Consider the following 18,503-nt stretch of genomic DNA (forward strand, 5'->3'; position numbering starts at 1 on the left):
AATGTTGTCTCAGCCAGTGGTGCTACCTGAACTGCAGGACCTCAGATTCAGTCTTCTGTTAGATGAAACTGTAAGTCCTCATCTCAAAACTTAGTTGGTGAACACCCACCGATGAACCAGATTCAGGGAGGATCCCTATGTTTGGCAATAAGCTTGGGCTGGCTTGTGTTGATTCGGCAAAGGCTCCATCCAAAACCCGGCAGAACCAATAGGAGATGCACGTCAGCTGCCTGGGCTTTAGGTGGGTCTGGAGATCTGAAAGCCTGCTGATGAAAGTGTTGATGATCGCCTTTCACCACACTGAGTGGTTGGAAGCAATCTGTGCCCAAAGACCCTATAAGATCTTAGGAGACTTTACATACATGGAATAAAGAGATATGGTTATGTGCTGTCATCTGTCTCCTGCATCTCTCTCCTCCCCATGCCCTAATGACAGCGTAGCTCTGAGGAGGAACCTGACTGTTCTCTTTAGATGAGATTTGAAGCAGAAGCAGAACCTCAAATGGAAAGTGAATGAGATTACAGCACTGTAACCTTGATAATCACAAAATGGGAAACTGCTCAGGCTAGAACCTGATAAGCTCTCACAAAAATTAAGCATGCACAGTAAATATCTCCACTCCTACCATTGGCCCAGAGTGCTCTGAGCTGTGAGTGGGCCAATCTAGAAAACTGAAGGACCCATATTTCTCCTCCCCTTTACAGATAACCTTTAACGCCCTGTGGATTCACAGGTGCCTTTCAGCTCACATCAGCCTGAATGAGAGCAATTTGGGGCATCTGTTGAGAAGGAACAGTCTTTTTTAGATGCTTTTTTACAGCCTTTGTGGATAACAGTTCTGCTGGGGTGGCCACATTTCTAACATTAGCAGTAAATGAGCAGTGTGGTTATACTACCAGTCCTACAATATCTACAAGTGTAAAAACCTGTTGTCGACAGGAAGCCACTAACAGCAGCCAACTGACAACACCAAGAAGAATTAGGGTTTCTCTTTCTACGTGCTGTAAGGATTAAAGCTTATCAAGGAGAGCTTATGCTCTGAAGTTCGCACCCTACAAGAGATTTTTAAACTCTGGTAGACAACTTGGACCACGTGGGCTATGATTTAATCTGACAAAGGAGCAGCCAGGTAAGTGCAGATAATTTTGCAAAACCTTTGCTTCATTCTGCTGCCTGTTTTTTGCCCGCCTCTGGATGCATCCTCTTAGAGTACCCAAGGTGTGATCCATTTGTGGTTATCGTCCATGCATTAGTGGTGACCGAGCCCTTCAAGATGTGTGGTGGGATGGTCAAAGGGAATTGGCTGTGGGCTGAGACAGCGTGCATTTCTCCCTTCTCTTCTGGCAACGTGTATCATCTGGAATCTGGGCACCCTCTGAGGTGGGAGTGATGCTCTAAGCCAGAAGCTGACCCAGGCACTGATCAATCTCTTTCTCCTAAAAAGAAACCAAAAACTTATAAGTAAATGAAAGCCCTTAAAATGGCAAAGGGAAGTAAAAATTTTGATGCTTGTGTTCTTGGTGGCGGTTGCTGAACTGAGTGCTTGGATGCTGCATATGGTGCAGAGAAGGGCTGAGGCTTTAATTCCCCATCTGCCAAGAAGGTCACTGGGGGCTGAGGTTCTTTCCTTTGTTGTGCCCTACAAATAGGTTGGATTGTGCTGAAGCTGTTTGTCTTTTTGGAGGTAATAACTGTACTTTCACCACCTCCTCTTGTCAGTCTTGTACAACCAACAGCAGTTTAATAATGCTGGTTGTGGACATAGCTTCTGGCAATCTGGAGTACTCCAATGGAGTTATAGGAACTATATCCTCATGCTTCTCTCCCTGGTCATTTCCCATTCCCATGCATGCAATCCTCCACAAACCTCCATGCCTTTCACTGTTGGTTGGATACCTCAGACACCACTGTGTTTACTGTGAGACCTCTGTGAGGGATGAGCAGCTGCACTGACGTAGGCTGTTTGCATCTCAGAGCTCTGCAGATGTTTGCTTAAGGCTTCATGGCCGGTTTGGCAAGTTAAAGCTTTCTTATGGCACTTTAGTTACCTTCCCTGTGAAATGGGGGCACTTGTCGCCTATCCTGTAAGCGTGCTGGAAAACTGTGTTGATGATGAATCTTCATAAACACAGAGCCAGGAGAAGGTGCTACACATAGCACTGACACGTGGTTCCAGGTCTGGTATGTGCTGGAGGAGAGGAGACAGCAAGAAGTTAAAGGGAGAATAAGACAGCTGCAGACCAGCAAAGGCATCTCATTAATATGCTCCACCAGTCGTTACATGAAGGTTTAATTAAATCTTTGTCAGAAGGTCTGAGGGCTGCAGAATGCGTGGTTTCTTGCACACATCTTGTATTTTCTCCTAGCCCTTCTGCAGCACTATCATTATGCTGATGCACAAAGATCTGTAAAATAAATTTGTTCGGCCTATTCTTGATTTGCTTTGCCGAGATAGGGCTGCCACTGCACCCTGGTTGCAGCTAAAAGGCAGAAGGCTGAGTTTTCTGATGGAGGAGAAAGAACCCAAGACATATTTAAGTGAAAATTTCGCCAAGGTGCCCCAAAATTTCTTTTTTTTCCTGCTTATGTAACAACTTCCTATATTCTACTTAAGAGAACCTGGGGTGTTCTTTCTTGCATTTCTACCCTGGAGTGTTGTGTTCCTCAACCCGCGTTAAATAAGCTCATGATATCTCAAACTGAGCATTAAAAGAAATTGAAGCATTTGTGTGTTTTGGAACAATTTGAGCATCTACTACAGACAAGAATATCAGCTCTTTTATTTCCGCTTTGTGGCTCTCCTCTTAACCATGCATTCAGCCTTTAACTCTATGAAACCTCTGTGGACACTTCGAAGTCCAATGGGTTAATTAATCTGTCTTCTAGTGCAGACATAGCTTTTGGGAAGGGGCTGCTGTTCACCAGCAATACCATCTGGAAGCAGGTCTTGTGAGTTAGATGGGAGTCACGGCACAGCACTGGGCAGAGTAGGAGCATTGGGGAACACTGTTAATTCATCGTTATTTGTCTTCCTTTCTTCCTATCATTCTTTCCATTTTCTCTATGTTAAAAAGGGAGTTTTCTTGCTGCTCTTCCTGCAAGATGCAGGAGGCAACCAAGCGTTGACTCCGTGTGGATGAGCTCCCTTACAGTCAATAGTTTCCTGCAGACCCAGAGAGTTCAATCACGGGCAAATGTTTTGCAAGATCTCCGGAGCTAAATCCTGCTGGAGCCATCGGCAACCCCGAATTTTCCATTCACTTATTCATCTTCGATGGTGCAAGTCAGCTTTTGTGTTGGGGTTACAGCAGATGGCAAACAGCAGAGATTAGAAGTAGCGGAGGGGATAAAGATGGATGGAATTCTCCCTTTCCAGAGGTCTTGGCAAGAGATTACAGCCTCAGGGTCCTGCTACTTGTGGAAGAATTAGCTACACCGTCAAATGTCACCATGGAACTCAAAAGAAAGTACATCCCTGCGTGAAACAGGATATTCAGGGTCATGGTTATTGCTTAAAAATAAATGTTAAAGCGCAGCTTACCCGGCGGGAACATAAAGCAGACCTCCAGTGCTTTGTATTGGACAAGCCCTGTGCTTCTCAGAGATCGATCTGTCTTCCATATCAGGGCTAAACCCACTTGAATTCCTTCCACCGGCCAGCCAAAAAAAATTCCCTCCCAAAAAAACAAAGCCCAAAAGACAGCAATTCCTCGTGTCGAAATAAAAAATGGACTCATAATTATAATCACTTCCAAGAAAATGTTGCAACCGGGCTGGAGAACAATGTTTCTGGGGTTTTGCAGAGTAATTTTGCTTTTGTTAATGTTGGTCAGTTTTAACTTGGAAAACATTGTGGTTTTGCCTATTCAAGAAAACCCAATTATAAAATGCCCAAAGCGGAGGCACACAGCTGAGCAAAGGTGCAGACAGGGTGAACAGTGTAGGATTTTTGCAAGAAGTGATGCTGTTTGATGTGTGTCACTGGCACTGGAGAAAAGGAGGGAATAAACTTCACGCCCGTGATGGACAGGATAAGCAGATGGAGCTTTCAATGAGGGTAATTAGTGCTGATGATTAAGAAGTCATCTTAAGGATGTAAGAATTGGAGGGCTGGGACAAGCTGCCTGGGGAGCAGTTGGAATTTCCATCGCTGAGAGCCCGTAAGCACAAGTTAGGCAGTCTCCCAGAAATGATATAGGCCTACTGGACAGACTAGATGACCATTTAGGCATCAGTCCTATATTTCACAGAATCATAGGGGTTGGAAGGGCCCTCTGGAAATCATCTCCAACCCCGTGCTGAACGGGTTCCCTAGAACCTACAACCCTGTAAAACATATGTCGGTTCTGAAAGGAAACAAACTTTTCAAAACTCACTACTGTTTACTCCCTGCAAACTTGTATTTACTTATGAAATTGTTTGTTTGATTTGACAGAATCTGATAGAACACATTCTGCTCCTCTGGGAACAGAGAAATCTGTTACTGATCAAAAAGCAGCGCACAGGATCCTTCGTGTCTGGCATGTCAGGCACGTAGGAGATAGAGCAGAAATACAAATGAGTCCTTTGCTTCTCTGATGAGAGAAGAAGAGTGAAAAATTACTTGTTTGTCTGGGGCATCTGGGCCGCTTCACCAATGGTTGGATGCGCAACTCTTGGAGGTTAAAAGCTGGGTGCACAAACTCCTGGTGTCATTTGCATAAAGGTCTTTATGGCCAAGAGGAAAATGAGGCAATTAACTGTCCAAGTCAGCAGGGTCCCCGTTTCCTGCACTATGATGTATCCTAGTGCACAGAAGGTCATAGCTTGCTCTTTTCTCAGACCCCTGTACTTCCCCAGGTGATGGTGACACGTGGTGAAGGACCATCAGATTGCACAGGTTGCCTCCATAAGAGGGTACCCCCCTTCTCAGTGAGGGAGCAGGGAAAAGGGAAACCCTTCTGTGGGCAGAGAAGCTAAGATGTTGCAGAACCTATCTCAGGTCGGGTTGGTGCCTACCCAAAACCTGAGCCGCAATGGCTTCTGTTTTTATGCGAATAACTGCTCACAGTGAATGGCTTGAAACCAAGAATATTAGGGGCAGCACAGCTCAAAATGGGGTTGGAGCTAGATGATCTTTGAGATCCCTTCCAACCCAAGCCATTCTACGGCAATAAATGGGCTTTGAATATACAGGTTAAGTGAGATCTATGGAAATATTAAGGCATCGTGATGGAAGGAGAGAGATCCAAGACCGTGTTAAACAAAAGGAGAAATTGATACAAAAGCTTTTACTTGACATTTATCTCAGAGTTTTTTCCCAAATATCTCTTACGTATTTGGCCTTCAGACTTGAGAGGCAGAGGAAGAAGTCTGCAGCTCTTTGAGACATGACTGCAGCAAACACGCATCAGAAATTCTCATTTGTTTCCAGCACCAGAGGGAGAATACTAGTCAGTTAGGGTCTCAGCTGACGCAAATAACCAGAATAGGCATGATGTGAGCAGCCTGGCAGGGAGGGCTGGGGAGAGGAGAGCTTGTCCCACATGGGCAGGCTCCTGGGTGCAAGGAGAACAGATTCTGCCAAAGCCACAGCTGTGTTTTCATCCCGGTCCCTTGGGATGTAGTACCCACATGATTTAACAGGTTAAACAAGGGAGAGCCCTGAAAAGTCCTAGCAAGGAGTTTGCCAGCAGCCACCGTATTTTAAAAGGTGAGAGATTTTACTATTTTATCACTGGAGATGCTGCCTTCAGAGGTCAGAAAATGTAAGTGGTCACAGCCCTGAGCTGCTGGAGCTCAAGGAGCATTTGGGCATAGCTCTCAGACATATGGTTTGGATTTTGGGTGGTGTTGTGTGAAACCAAGAGTTATACTTAGTGATCCTTGTGAGTTCCTGCCAACTTGGTTCCTATCCTACAGTTCCTATGAAAATGGAGGCTGCCGGGTTGTTTATCACACATCAGCATCCTCATCAAGAAGCACTATGTTGCCTTAAATTAGCTTTTAATCTGCCAGGGGAATGGAAACTGGAAGGTTCAGATGATAAATTAGGCTAAATTAGTCCTGTGGAGTGGTAGGTCCTTGAGGTCCTACAGGTCCTTAGGTGCCTACAGACACCTAAAAACCATGGAGGTGGCAGTGTCACTGCTCCTGGAGCTGTTCAAGAACCATGCGGGTGAGGGATATGGTCAGTGGGCTTGGGGGGGTGCATTGAGCTTGGACTTGGTGATCTTAGTAGTCTTTTCCAACCTTCATGATTCTATGACCCTATGATTTAGCTCACAGGCTGGATCTCTGGGATCCATGCATGGCTTTTGGGGGATTATAAAAGGCAGCAGAGACCAAGCAGCTATGGAACTGCACACTGCTCCTGGAAAACATCTAGGGACTGATGCACTGCCATCTCCCTACTTGGAGGGTGAGATAACAGCCTGCATTTTCAGGATAGAGAAATTTGGGGCAGGTGGAATCCATCTGGAGTGATCTGGGAACTGCATACAAGACATTTTCTTTTTTTAGTGCCCTTTTTGTATGCTTTCTGAGTGATTTCCTACCAGTTATTTTCAAAAGACACCTTTAGGCTGATGCTTCATCACTTCTGAGTAAGCAAACTGCAGAAGGGATTCATTTGTGTGGACTCCGAGACTCTGGATCTCATCTCAGGGCCGTGAGATTTGCACGTAGAAGCAATAGTTGAAGGGCTGACCTGCAGGTAACAGCCAGTGTCACAGCCAGGATACCTTTGGAAACAAAAAATCTCCTTGGAATGCAATGGATTTACCTATTTTGCTTATTTAAATTTCTCTCTTTGAGTCGCTTTAAATGTGTCCATGTCTGGAAGTGTCTGCACAGCAGCCTGGCTGTGGCTGTTGGGTTTCCCCGCTGCCAGAATTGGAAATGTGTCTCAGATCAGAAGCAGGTCGCCTTGTTTCCCAAGATGACTTGGCAGCCTTATTTCTAAGCCTTTGCTGCACCTCATGGCAGCTTCTCCTTCCTACCTCTGCGGTGGATGGCAAGCCGCCTTCTAAAAAAGCAACTTCCTTTTTTGTAGGAGTAGGAAGTGAAGCTCACTTAGCAAAGAGCAGTCAGGTACCTCAGATGAGCTCTCTGCCAAAGGGTAAAGCCCTTCCCAGAAGTTCAAAGTGCTCCAGCTAGCCCTGACACTGCCATCTTCTTCCCCAGCCCCAACCCGGCCCCCTCTGGCTCTGTGTCCGCTCCTCTGGCCTTAGCCGGAGGAGAGCGGGGACAGCAGAATGAGAGCTGGCGAGGGAGAGGTCTGACAAATCTGCAAGGGCTTCCTCATTTCTGTATCTCTTCGGTATGCAAACAGCCAGCCTGGTTCTGCACACGCCTGGCTGGGGGCAACCGAGTGGGTGTCTGCCCTGGTTGTCTGCGGGGAGAACCTGTGTTGACCTTGGCCTCTGCCAGCTATCAGTCAAGGGGCATGGAATGACTCCAGAGAAGATAAAGTGCCACAGATTCCTATTTAAGGCCCAGCCTAAGGTCCCGCGGTCTTGCAGCCCTCCATGGGATTTTCTCCTTTTGCCAGGAGCACAGAGCACTTGCAGAGGTGATGCCCACGAGCAGCATTGGGGCAGTGGGCACGTGCATCCTGGACCAACTTCTGCATGTGCACAGCATCGTGACCTCAGCCAACCCCGTCCTGTCCTTGGGTCTTACGGCCATTCAGGGTCCTTTGCTTTGACCTCAGTGCTGCCCCGCGAAGCCTTTCCTCTGCCAACAACATCAGCAGAACGTGGGTGACTTTGGGGCTGTGCACTGCACTGAACGGATGTTGGCTTACGTTTGTCTTCCCTGTGAGAGCGGCTGAACTACAAAGCATGAGGTCTTTCCAACCTCAAGAGCACAGAGACCCAACATCCCTTCCCTCCTGCTGACCCATATGTTACAAAACCACAGCATGCAACAACTCACAGAGGTCACTCAGTGGTTGTTTTTTTTTTTGGGGGGGTCCTCTGTCCTTGCAACAGCTTAAAGACAACAAACAGCAGCCCAGCAGGTCTGCTCCACAGACGCATTGAAAATGCCCTGGAGAAAAAAATCCCCTTATAAGCACCCTATGAGAAGCCTCAGGAATCAGCGGGAACAAGTTTTGCTCCTTATACAACAGTCGTCTCCTGAGATAGACAAATTGCAGCCTTCCTACTGATCGTGCTGAGGCAGAATGAGAAAGTCACTTCTTCATAGTCACCCACAAGTCTCTGTCCAGGTCTTCGTCATTAGACCGTGTTGCCCCCTCAGTGCTATGGTTGAGTAGGTTCATAGAGGGCTGGGGCTCCCTGGAACAAAATGCATTTCATCTGAAAAAGTCTTTTTATTATTTTTCGTTTTGTATTTAATCACTGCAAAGTGAACAGTTTGTTCAGCTGTTTCCTAAACTTTGGTGGTTTGCATGGTGGAAACACAACCCATTCACAGTCGTCATAGCTTATTTTAATGACGGCTGTTAGTAGCCTGTGTGTTTTGATGGGTTTTGTGCCTGGGTTCTCTCTGAGTTTCTCGCCTTCCTCAGTGCTATTTTGGTCAGATTGTCTGGGAAGTGCAACTTGCCCCCCCTCCCGGATGGATCATGCCAGTATTTAAAATAGAGCAAGGAATCCTCTGAGGGAAGAAAGGAGTCAGTTCTGACACGGAGACGTGATTAAAAAAAGAAAGTCCATTAAACGCAATCACAAAATCAGGCTGCTTCTGCAACCTGAGGGGGTGCAACATTCAAAGCCTTCAGTCCTATGGATGGTGGGGATGTGGTGTGAGCCAGGGATCTCTAACGGGGAAGTTTTCTGAGTGCTCTCAGCCCCATGGAGCATCAGTCATGGGTTGGACCAGTGCTTCGCCCATCTTCAGGTCGTGTCTCCAGGAGCAGCTTCATAGGAAACAGGCAAGTAGGGCTCGTCCCACCCCTCTGAACGTTTCCCTGAGGGTGGGGGAGGCTTTCTTCTATCTTCTTCCTCTTTCATTCCCTCTTATTTGATATCTCCCTGCCCTGTTTCCTTCCCCTTCGATCCATAGGACAGAGAGGGAAGATGGGAGCAGCACCAGTGGTTGCTATAACCTGCTCCCAAGGGATGGTTTTCAAGGAGGCTTTTCCCTTGGTTTGCAGCTAAAAGAGAGAAATGTGTGCCAGGTGTGTGTACTTTGATCCTCCCATCCTCCCTGTCCCCCAGGGCCTGCAGTGGAAGAGATCAAAGTGTATGTGTGGGGGACGCTGGTTGGAGCTGGACACTGCTGTCATCAGCAGGGGAAGGCTCCTGAGCTCATCTGTTTCTGATCCGGCTTTCCAAGCAATTGGAAGTGTTCAGAAGGGGGGCTGGAGATGTACATCTCTCCCTATAGAGATTCCTTCTTTCCCCGTGGAGATCCCATCTTTCCCCATGGAGATGTACATCTTTCCCTGTGGTCCGAGGCCTCATCTGAGCATGGTGGGAAGGGGGATCGTTCCAGCTGAGCCTGACCCAAGGGGCTGATGGATCCTGCAAAATACCATCAATTTCCAATGGAAAAAACTTCCCTTGCTGACGAGAGCTCATCTGAACTACTCCTGTTGTCTCCAGAGGGAGGGCTTGTGGGAGGGGCATATCCCAGGGCAGAAATATGGCTGACCAAATGTAGTGGTGTGGAGGGACACCCCATCCATCTCCTCAAGCCACCATCACTGAGGGCACAGCCCTTCCTCATGTCCCCATGGCTGAAGGCTAGTTTGGTTTAGGCCAGGCTCACTCCACATCCCTGTAGATCACCAGAATGTGCCCACAAAGTATTTCAAAACAGAGCTTTGCAGGTTTTGGCCAAGGAGCACAGGCTGTCCCCACTTCTACAGGATTTAGACCTCAGTCAGAGTTGGCCTGTGTAGTGGATCTCCCTTTGCCGTGCTCCAACTTGCCTATAACTCATGAACAAGCTTTGGACTGAAATGCCAACAGAAATTGTTATGCAGCAGTGCAGCTTTGTGATAACATTGTTCATAAATGGTAAGCCCCAGAGACACTCCTGGCACCCAGAGAGTTGTGTGTACTTCTCCTGGCCCTGTCCTCCTCCTTCCTCTCTTGACTGCATCCCTATCCCCATGCTGCAGGATCTCAGCTCCTGTAGATCCATCCCCACCTGGCCATCACAACATTAGGGCTGAGGTCTTGATGAAAGCGTCCTCAAAAGACATTCACAGAATCATGAAGGTTGGAAAAGACCACTGAGATCATGAAGAATTACGTTGACTTATTGCCACCATACCCACTGACCACATCTCTCAGTGCCACATCCCCATGGTTATGGAGCACCTCCAGGGACAGTGACCCCACCACCCCCCTGAGCAGCTGTGCCTGCACATAACCATTATTTCAGAAAAGAAGTATTTCCTAATATCCAACTTGAACTGGACGATGTTTGAGCATTACCAATAGGAACCTTCCAGGTCTTCAGTGATTTTGTGTAGATGCAACACGTAACATAGACATCTGCTTCACTCTCCAACGAAGGCCGTGATACTCACTGCTCTGTGCTTTCCAGCTCTACTTTCTACATTGCTTTTCTAATTCCTCTATGCACACTCTGGTCCCTCCAAGCGAGAAGTAGCTTTTGGACATAGGAGTGATCATGACTTTAGCTAGGGACGCAGCACTGCGTGCATTGCCTTCTTTCTGAGACAGACCTTCTGTGGGATTGGTGCTGTTTATAGCATAGCACATTTCTTGTTGCTCAATTCTGACTTCTAACCACCTCCTAGCAACAGACCCGCTAATCATGCAGACTTAAACGTAGTGTTAAAAACATCTTTACCAAACCCCAGCAAAACTGGAAAGCAGTCACAGTAGCGATGGCTTCTTTGTTCCCATTTGAGTAACTGATCTAATCAAGCTCTTCTGTAATTCTTTGGTGCTGTGTCTTGCAAAGCAATCCAAGGTTGCCTAGTTTGGAAATGTAATGAACTATTTTGTTAAGATAGAAGAAAGCTTCCAGAGTATGTAATGCATCTGGGGCATGCCTAGATCTGCGGGGAAAATTTCAACGGATCTTTTTTTCTCCTCACTTATACAACTGCAAATCTGGCATAACTAAATCACTGTATCTAAAGTGAGTTGATTTCATTCATCTTTTCTGGTAGGAGAAAGAGAGCTTCGGCAATCAAGACCCTTCATTTTTAGAATATGTTTTTATAGTTTTGCATTTTTTTTAATGCCATTTCCTTTTAAATGCATTTTCTTAAGAAAGACTTTCTGAAACTTTAAAATGAAGTGAAATATCCAATCTTGGTCAACTATGAAAACACTTTGCTGGACCCCCTCTAAAGTCTGAATGTAAAAGAGGTAATTTTGAGATTTCTTGGGGGTTTTTGGAGCTGCCCTCACAGTGAAACACTTTTGGCTTGCTCAGGCCTTAAGTTCTTTTTCCATGGCACAATTTCATGGGCGTGAAGCAAATAACGAGCCGAGACTTCTGCTTTTTTGCAAGATTCGGTCTTGTTGTTTCCCCATGCACGCCCATGCAATCCCAAGGCTGTTCATCTGTGTCATCCACATCCCCATTGCAGAAAACATCAGAATAAACATTTGTTTGGGTAGCAGAAAGAAGCCAACTGCAGGAGATGGCATGCCTGTGATATAGGATTGCTTCCCATAATGAGGATGGGAAAATTAGGTCTTGCCACACCTGGCTTAGCACAGGTACTTCCATCCTATTCTCCCATCTGCTACAACAAATACAGAGTCTGTATATCCAGCAGGTCCATTTTGTCACCATCTTGTTGGTTTTTTTTTGACACCCTAAAGAACTGAGAAGGCCCAGCATTGAGATAAGGCTGATCTCCAAACCCTGTTATCAGCAAAGACTTATATTCACCTCTACTGGACTCCTTAATGGGACTTCAGGCACAGCTTGATGGTTTTTTTTCAGTAGGGCATGTTCTGCAAGCCTTTTCAAAGATGGGCATTGATAGAACCTTCAGTCACATCCTTGATTCTCCATCACAAATCTGTCACCCAGTTATCAGTGGAAGCTTTGCTTGAGATGAGCTCTGATGGGATCTTCAGAAACCCCACTTGGACCATTGTTGCAGGAACATCTGTACCTGCATCCTGCTCTCCTGGGCCAAAATGTCCCCTCTGAAGACCATCTTCTGTCCTATCCAAGCATCCAGTGTGTATGTGATGTGCATATGTGTCATGCATTTATCCAGAGATGGATGCTGCACAGAGCTCACCGTTCTCGTGTCTTTCAGTTTGCTCAGCAGGGGCTCACTTGACTCTCTCAAGGAGACTTCTACGTGAAATATTTTTACTCAAAATTTGCCAGCAACCGAGCTGGACATCTGGAAAAATGTGCATTGCATCAAATACTTTTATTCAGTTTTGAACTCTGGTTGCTTTAAAAAGATGTTCTTAAAATAAACGGTCTTGGTTTTGAACTTGAGTAGACTTGAGGAAGTGAGTGAAAAAAAGAATGAACACAGGAGAGCATTTTAGTTAAGAATTAGCAATGCGATGTATAGTTTTCTTACCTATACTCAAGGACTATCAGAAAGAGAGGTTTCCTCACTTTTAGTTATTAAAAATCATGGAATGACAGAATGGTTTGGGTTGGGAGAGACCTTTACGATCGTCCAGTTCCAACCGCCTGCTATAGCCAGGGACACCTCCCTCTAGACCAGGTTGCTCACAGCCCATAAACAAACATTTTTAAATGGGTGAAAATTTCATGTTTTTCTGACTTACTATTTTCTCTTTAGTTCTCTTTTCCTCTAGGGAAGAACAAACAACAAAACAACCAACCAAAACTACAACAGAAAAAAAGAACAAATAAAATGCCGGGAGAACTATCAGTTACTTTTAGTTATTTTTCTCAATCTTTCCTTTTTTTGTGTGTGATACAGGTTTAAAAAGAAATTAACCATAAGCAGAAATGCTTTGAATAGCGTGTGTTCCTCTCATCCACCTTTTTTTGGGGGGGAAAAGGAAGTTAAAAAAATGAAAACTTCACCAGCAGTGTGCTGGGAGATGACAAGCAGCGTTCTGTTTTGGTCACTGTTTGACTGCAGCATTATCTGTCTATTTATCTAGGACCTTCTGGCATGAAGGGTGGGCTCATTGGATACCGAAGGCCATGTGAGCGTGAACGTTGGGTTTTGTAGGGGTTATGAGTACCCAGAGCTGTGCAAATCTCTGTGTGCAGTGCAGGAAAAGATGTGGGTGGGAGCGGATGACCTTTACCAGAGATTTCTCACCAGTTCTATTTCCCGCCTGAGATGGGACGAGTTGTTTGCTTCTCGGTGCGGCTTTGCACAGCTGTGTCCTTGACACTTGTACGTATGTGGGGAGAAAGCTCCGTGGTGGGACATGGCCCTACCTGCAGCAGGGGGGTTGGAACTTGATGATCCCCCAGGTCCCTTCCAACCGGAGCCGTTCTATGACACCCGGCTGTCACAAGGATGATCCCCTGGACACAGCAACACTGTGTGGACATGTAGAGCTCAGAGCATGGTCTCTGCTCCCCTCAAACCTTGTCAGTAGAGACGGGATGGCCACAAAGCCCTTCGTCATCTGATGGCACTTGCTGTAGCTGACACCTCTCCATGCCCTCCCATGACACTGGTCCACCCTGCCATCCCTGAGAGTGACTCACGACCCCAAAACGTGCATTCCTCATTCTGCATATTGTTCATTGGTCCTCTCATAAAACAATCCCAGTGGCATGATTGATGGTTGAAATATAGCAGACTTCTGCTATTTCTCATATACCCTAACTTCGTAGAAAAGGCAGCAATTGCCATGCCAGCATCTCCCATTTAGGGGCAAAGTACATCAAAGATCCTGTGATGGGTATTTAGACAACATGTACAAAGACCATAGATATGTGTCTAAGGCAAAGGCAACCTGCACTGAGTCTCTGCCCAGAGAGATGCTGAGGTCTGTCTACAGGTGGATGGACCACCTGAAGGCTCAGGTCTGAGAAAAACCCAGAGATGTATGGATGCTGTAAAGCTTTTGTTTGGGGAAAAGAACACATGCGGGTCTACCCATTTTCTTCATTTTAGCAGAAGAGAGAAGGCCAAAAAAGAAGTTGGGGTCTTCCAACTTCTCTGCTCTTGAGGCTCCTCATCTTCTGCTCATCTTGAGGTCATCATCTAAGGGCTTGTGGTCTCCTCCTCCTTGGGGTCTTCACCTTCTCCACCTCTCTGGAAGCTCATGGTTTTCTTTTTGGGGCTACCATCTCCTTCTCTCTCAAGGACTGAGGACTTTTCTTGGTCACCTTAAAATACTGAGATGGCTCTGTTGGAAACTTTCTCATTCCAAAGGGCCCAGATTTTGAAACATAAGAACCATACTAGAAAACAAAATGTCACTTTTACTTGAATAATTTTTTTCCCACGAGTCTGATTTGCTGGAAATTTTTTAGAATCACCTGTTGGATTCTGACTATCATGACACAGCATCAGACAGGGGGAGATGACTATTAATGTTGTTCCCTGGATCGTTAGTCCTTTGTATTTGTTGCAGACCTTGAGGTATTACGGAAAAAACAGAAGTCAAGTTGTCTTTGACCAGCTACAGAGATTTGAAGTTTGGATTTGATTTGTTGTTGTTGTTGTCTTTTCCTTGATGTTTTGACTATATATTTCTAATGTCTTTTTTTTTTTTTTTTTCTTCAAAACAGGGACCAGAGCAAAGTTTGGTGCTGGATGATGTAGTGATGTAGATACTTTATATACTTTTCCCAATAGCTTTTCAATAATGCTAGATTCAACTGCTCCCTACATGTTTAAGGAGCTGAGAAGACTAAGATTGCTGTGGTTTGGCTATTTTTACCTAGACCAGGTATTATGCAGGGATTATTGATCAGAGTGAAATTACATTTCAGGGCTGCAAATTAAACCAGGCCTCAAGCACAAGTATGGAAAGACCTAGAGTGAACCAGAAGATAGCTCATGGAAAGAGATTTATTAATTTGTGTCTAGTGCTTCTCCAGGCACCCACATCTGTCTGGAAAACATAATTCATGACGTGCAGGAGACCCACACGTCTAAGGTTGTGAGACCTTAGAGCATCTCAGATAGTACTGGGGCATTGTACATGGCCAACTGAATCAAGCTCTATGCCCACACCTTATAGGTAGGATTGATGGGGTGGTTTTAGATTCATCCACCCACTGCCCCATTGCCCCTCATTCACATCTTCTTCACTTTCTTTTTCATGAGTGAGAAGGTTGCTTTGTCTCTCTGCTTACATCCTTCCCCAAGAACAATTCAATTATAAAATACTTTCTGGTCTTTCTTCCAGGATGGGGTTGATGGGGAGCAAAAACCAGCTGATGTCCAATGAGAAATTTACATCAGGAAGCCATCCGAAAAACAGAAGTAGACCTCCTCCTGCCCCACCCAAAGTAAGTCTCCAGCTTTGTGTCCTTATTGAAGTCCTCAGCAGCTCAGATAGTGTCTGGAGTTATGCAGGCAACACCAGTGTGTGCCAGTAGGAGCTGGAGTACTTCTACTGTCTGAAATTTAGTCAACCGATTGGGAAAAGTTCAAAGCACAGGAAAACAAATGTTTACACCTGGCTTATCCCCATCAGCTTCTTAATATGGGGTGAACAGTTCCATCGTCACCTTCTTGCTCTGGATTTTTTCTCTGTAAACTGGATTCCATTTTCTCCTTGTGTTATGGATGTCAATTTTCTGAGTGTGCTTGCAGTGATGGTGCTCTGAAGCACTGTGTTATGCCGAGCATCACTTGGACACTGCTGCCTTCAGCTCTCTGCAATCCAGGCTCATGTTGCTGACTTGCAAACAGCACAAAGATGGGTCAGATTCAAGCTAAGATTCAAAGCTGCCACATTCAAACCACAAAGGAAGCTTTACCATCAGGGAGGACAAGGAGCTTAATTGATAGAGGGTCTGCAGCTGATCTGTGTTGGGCTGAGAATCAGAAATGCTGAGCTCCTGCTGCTCCCTGTGAACTCAAACAGCCCATGTTTGCACGTGCACAGATCAGTCAGCTATTGGCTTCAGATTTTGGTGCCCTAAAATAATAAACTCCACATATAAGCCTAGGAAATCACTTAATCTAGCGGCCTCTCACTGTACGGAGAACATGAAGATGTTTTCTCTCTTCCTGCCCTGCAGCAGTGCAGCACAAGAGAAACTCGGGGTGCAACTAGTATGTGAAAACCATCTCAGGTCTCAAGCTCCCGGAGCAGGGTGGCATAACCTAGGGAGTGAGCTGCCTTCCCTCTCTCCCCGCACTGCTGCTAAGCAGGAAGTCAAAGAGTAACATGGATTGGAAGCAATGCATGTTTTTTAATTCTCTGTCCGTCGTTCACTCCTTTGGCAAATATATAAATATCCCTGGCAGCGGTCAAAGGCTCCCTTCAGTGGGTCTTAGTTTACTAGAGAGTCACTGCCTCTTTTTAAAACATATCCCCAAGCAAAAAATATTCCACAAGCCTTGGGACAATCACAGCAAAGAGCATCCCAGGTTCTCTGCTTCAAATAATACTGCAACAGTTGTTTCTCAGTGGGGCCGTTCACGTCTCATCCTCCATTAATGCAAGACTGGGCATCAGAGCTAGACAGAGCAGGGTCGGAATGAGTGGCTAGGAAGTTACATTTTTATGATTTACAAGGCAGTCAAGGTTTATGCAAGCTGGCAGTCAAGCCATCTACGATACTTCACAGCAAAACATACTAAAACCATCATGACACGTAGGGATCCAGGTGTGGGGGCTGTTGGCTGGCTGCAGTGGGCTCCCACTCATCTCTGAAGCTGAAAGCAGGTCCTTCTGCAAACATGGAAAAGTAATTATGTCTTCTTTTCTTGTTCTGTTTCAATCAAAGGGCAGACAATTTATCAGCCTCTCTCATCTAAACCAAGCCTCTGCACAAGGTAAGATGCTGAGCTCAATTGCTGTTTCCCTTGCCTTCCTGTGGGGCTTTGCAAAGTGGTGGTCCTCCATCAGCAGGTCTTGAGAATGAGCTGTCATGTTACAACCATGTGGTTTTTGTAATTTTAGTGTTGCCAGGAAGGAGTTTATTGGTTCATTTTGAAAGAGTTTAAATCACTACATGTTGATAGCAGCCAGTTTCTCTTACTCATCGAAGAAATTAAGAGAGAAACACACTCCTTCCCTGGCTGAGCAAAGTGAGATCTGAGGCACCAACTGCATGAGATCCATCTGTCTGTAGCACAAGAACCTGTGGATGCGATATCCAGCCGGCTGAAGATTTCAGAGGAAATAGCAGAGAGAGACTACAAAGAGAATGAGAAGAAAGCAAAGTACAAAATAAGGATGCTCAGAGCCCCTGCTCGGAACCTAGTTGTTGGCTTCAACCACCTCTGCAATTATCAGCTGATTGCAGATGGCATTTTGACGATGATTGCCTTTCAGCAGGAAGCCCTCTGCTACCTCTGCCCAGCCTCCAACAGCAGCTTGTAGTTATTTGTGTCAAAGAGATTTTGCAGATTACAGACCAAGAGAGATGATTAGAAGAAGGCAAAAATATATAGGAAGCTTGGACAGAAGCGTTTGGCAAATCACAACATTTTCTCATCTGGATGGAAGAGTAGAAGGGGAGATAGGGCTGAGGAAAGGAAAAAGGGATGATGGATATGATCAGTGTAACAGCAGATCTGGCCTTCATGGTCTTATCATAGAATGGCCTGGGTTGAAAAGGACCACAGTGGTCATCCAGTTCCAACCCCCTGCTATGTGCAGGTCACCAACCAGCAGACCAGGCTGCCCAGAGCCACATCCAGCCTGGCCTTGAATGCCTGCAGGGATGGGGCATCCACAGCCTCCTTGGGCAACCTGGTCCAGTGCCTCACCACCCTCTGTGTGGAAAAGTTCCTCCTAATATCCAGCCTAAACCTCCCCTGTCTCAGTTAAAATCCATTCCCTCTTGTCCTATTACTATCCACCCATGTAAACAATCATTTACAAGTCTTCTACCTCCACAACTGAGCAGACATCACTGTTTTTTCGTGCTTATTTTTTCAGCAAAGTTTTTTTGCTCTGTCTAGAAGCATGACAGAAGTAGTCTTCAGAGACGCCTTTTACTTCTGCTTCATGCCAGAAGGCAGAAGTGGAAAGATGTAAAAAAATGCATTAAGTACCATGATAGACATTTGCAGATGTCAAAAATATTGTTGCTTGTTGGGTATGGTTCCAGTTTTGGAGGAATACTCTCACTGACAATTCAGGAACTTCTTGTTTTTCTCTGTCGGTACCTAAGTTTCCAGAATGATGCTGTGTCTGCCTCTATCCTGTGCAGCAACATGAGCTGATAGGAACCATGTGAGACATTTGAAATATTCTGGTGACAAAGAATTATTCAAGGGAACTGATAAACAAAATGTAATTTCCAGACCATTCAATCATATAACAAAAACTCAAGATCTGAATTATATCCTGTGAGAGCATTTCAAGGTGAAAGTGTTGACTACAGATGCTTGAGAAGTAATATTAATTGAGAAGCAACCTCAACCTTCCCTTCCCTTCCCTTCCCTTCCCTTCCCTTC

At 45.6% G+C, this 18,503-nt stretch overlaps 1 long non-coding RNA gene across 1 annotated transcript; it reads left to right on the plus strand.

Annotated features, from left to right (window-relative positions):
• The first annotated feature begins 602 nt into the window (after positions 1-602).
• LOC104910052 lies at positions 603-16,897 on the plus strand. The gene is made up of 3 exons (XR_792754.3): positions 603-1,130; positions 15,271-15,373; positions 16,823-16,897. It is a non-coding gene; the product is annotated as an uncharacterized LOC104910052 (long non-coding RNA).
• Positions 16,898-18,503: the final 1,606 nt, after the last annotated feature.

The sequence above is a fragment of the Meleagris gallopavo genome, chromosome 2, assembly GCF_000146605.3.
Source record: "Meleagris gallopavo isolate NT-WF06-2002-E0010 breed Aviagen turkey brand Nicholas breeding stock chromosome 2, Turkey_5.1, whole genome shotgun sequence".
NCBI lineage: Eukaryota > Metazoa > Chordata > Aves > Galliformes > Phasianidae > Meleagris > Meleagris gallopavo.